At 42.4% G+C, this 2,818-nt stretch overlaps 1 pseudogene; it reads left to right on the top strand.

Moving 5' to 3' along the window:
* The first annotated feature begins 449 nt into the window (after positions 1-449).
* Positions 450-2,563, top strand: LOC142260480 (E3 ubiquitin/ISG15 ligase TRIM25-like; annotated as a pseudogene).
* The last annotated feature ends 255 nt before the right edge of the window (positions 2,564-2,818 follow it).

Raw genomic sequence — 2,818 nt, 5'->3', positions numbered from 1 at the left:
GTAGGCACTGTATACTCTAAAGTTCTTATGTGATACACAACTTAATCTGGTGAGCGCACATCCCTTCTCTATGCACAGTTGTGTTATGGTATCACCCTATTTTGCTTTTCTTGTTCTTTAGTTCTCTCTGTACACACCACTGATTGGCAGCTTTCTGCTTATGTACATTGTAGACTGACTGCTGCCAATCAGTGGTCTTGGTGGGGTTATACAGAGCTCAGCATTCAGAAAACTTGTAGCTGTGCAACACAGAAAACAGTTTTTAAAAAATAAATAAATAAAGGACCTAGTAAAGTAAGTGACACAACTCTGAAATCAGGGTTTCTGCCCCTATATCACGGTATTCTCACAAGGATTCCCATTAAGGAGTTAAATGAATGGGTGTATCTAAAACATTGCTAAGTATTATAAGACACATTGAGTTTCTTTTCTTCCTTCTTCCGTCAGCTATGGCGTCTGCTGATCTGAGTGACGAGCTTCTCTGCTCCATCTGTTTATCTACTTTTAAGGATCCTGTAATGCTGAGATGTGGACACAACTTCTGCCGGGTCTGTATTGATCGTGTGCTGGATACACAGGACGGGTCTGGAGTTTATTCCTGTCCTGAATGCAGAGAAGAGTTTCAGGAGCGGCCGGCGCTGATGAGGAACTTATATCTTCATAATGTCGCAGAACGATTCCTGGTTACTCAGAAAAAACAAGAGGAGATCACCGGGATCTGCTGCACTTACTGTGTGGACTCTCCTGTACCTGCTGTTAGATCCTGTCTACACTGTGAGGCTTCTCTGTGTGAGAAACACCTGAGGGCTCACAGCAAATCACCAGAACACGTCTTATCTGATCCCAGCACTTCTCTGGAGAAAAGGGAATGTTCTGTCCATAAGGAACTTTTAAAGTATTATTGTACTCAGGATGCCATCTGTATCTGTGTGTCCTGCAGTTTGATTGGGAAACATAAAGGACATAAAATGGAGTCACTGGATGAGGCCTCACGGAAGAAAAAGAAGAAACTGAGAAATGTTCTCCAGAAACTGACCACAAAGAAAGAGAAGACTGAGGAAAAAGTCCGGAGTCTGGAGGAGCAGAGGAGAAAAGCTCAAGAGAAAGCAGCCGGAGAAGCCGAGAGAGTCACTGCCCTGTGTACAGACATCAGGAGACGGGTGGACGACCTAGAGAAGAAGGTCCTGAGTGAGATCTCCAGGTAGGAAAAGGAAGAGTCACTGTCACTGTCTGCTCTGATCCATCAGCTGGAGATAAAGAAGGACGAGCTGTCCAGGAAGATGAGGCACATTGAGGAGCTGTGTAACATGACTGATCCACTGACCGTCTTACAGGAACCAGACACCGGGGACTTGTGTGATCCTGAGGAGGAGGGAGGTGATGAGGACACAGGGGGACATGATAAACAGCTCCATGATGGAGATGACCTGTCTGTGGCTGTGATCTCACACACATTACACACATTATGTGAGGTAATAACAGGTATAAGGAGGGGGATCTATGTGGAGGGTCCTGCAGACATATTACTGGATGTAAACACAGCTGGTAATAATCTCCTTATATCAGAGGACCTGAAAACTGCAACCAGGACACAAATAATACAGAATCGTCCAGAAACAGCAGAGAGATTTCAGTATAATCAGGTGATGAGCAGGAGGGGATTTACCTCAGGACGACATTACTGGGATGTGGAGGGCAGTAGATCAGGGATATGGTGTGTGGGGATGTGTTATCCCAGTATAGACAGGAGGGGAGATCAGTCATACATTGGCTATAATAACAAGTCCTGGAGTTTGGGGAGATATAATAATCAGTATTCAGTGATACATGACAGTGAAGAGATCCAGTTACCTGACAAGATCTCCAGTGATAGAGTCAGGATCTGTCTGGATTATGAGGCCGGGCAGTTGTCCTTTTATGAGCTGTGTGACCCCATCAGACACTTACACACCTTCACTGCCGCCTTCTCCGAGCCCCTTCATGCTGCACTAGGTGTAGTTAGGGTATATATTGACGGTCACTATGTAGATAACTGGGTGAGGATTAGAACATAACAGGAAAGAAACATCAAAAAATTCCCTATTTGTAAAGTAACTTTCATTGTAAACATTTTCTGATTTCTATGACATAAAATACATTTCCCTCCGGAGCCTCCTGAAATCTTCCTGTGTTTCCTGAGACCACTGACCTTAACAGTAGATTTTCCACAGAGATCACTTCTCAGCAGTCTCATTATCAACACAGGAAGGAAATGAAGTGTAAGGTAACACCTCTGGTATAAAGCTGGAGGACGATAATGCAGGACCCACCATTGACAATAACTGATGGACACAGCTGCCCCCTCCCCACACAGGGATTTCTGCACAGGACACAAAGTATGCCCACAAGTCCTCTCCAGACAATGGTTTTCTCCATCCTGGTGTCTGGTCTGGAGCAAATCATTGAGTGACATTAACAGAAAATAGCAGCAGCTCAGACAATATGGCCGCCCCCATCATCATGTATAGAAGATAAAATTTAAAAAATTACAATCAAATGTAAAAATCAATAAGAAAAAAAGAAATCCGATCATATGTAATAATAGCGTTTAATTCTTAGATAATGCAAATTTAGGATTATTTAGATTTAACTCTTTAAAGACTCAAACAATTTAGATTCTTGCATTTTAATTTTTTCCTTCCAATTTTCTAATTCTCATAACTTTTTTATTTTTCTGCCAACATAGACGTATAAGAGCTTGTGTTTTGTAAGGCTAGTTGTAGATTTTGTGTTTTAAAATGTATTTATTAAGGTTTTTAACAAAAATAAAAGGAAGGGG

This window comes from Anomaloglossus baeobatrachus, unplaced genomic scaffold (genome assembly GCF_048569485.1).
Source record: "Anomaloglossus baeobatrachus isolate aAnoBae1 unplaced genomic scaffold, aAnoBae1.hap1 Scaffold_111, whole genome shotgun sequence".
Classification (NCBI taxonomy): domain Eukaryota; kingdom Metazoa; phylum Chordata; class Amphibia; order Anura; family Aromobatidae; genus Anomaloglossus; species Anomaloglossus baeobatrachus.
This window is presented reverse-complemented; position numbering and strand designations above follow the sequence as displayed.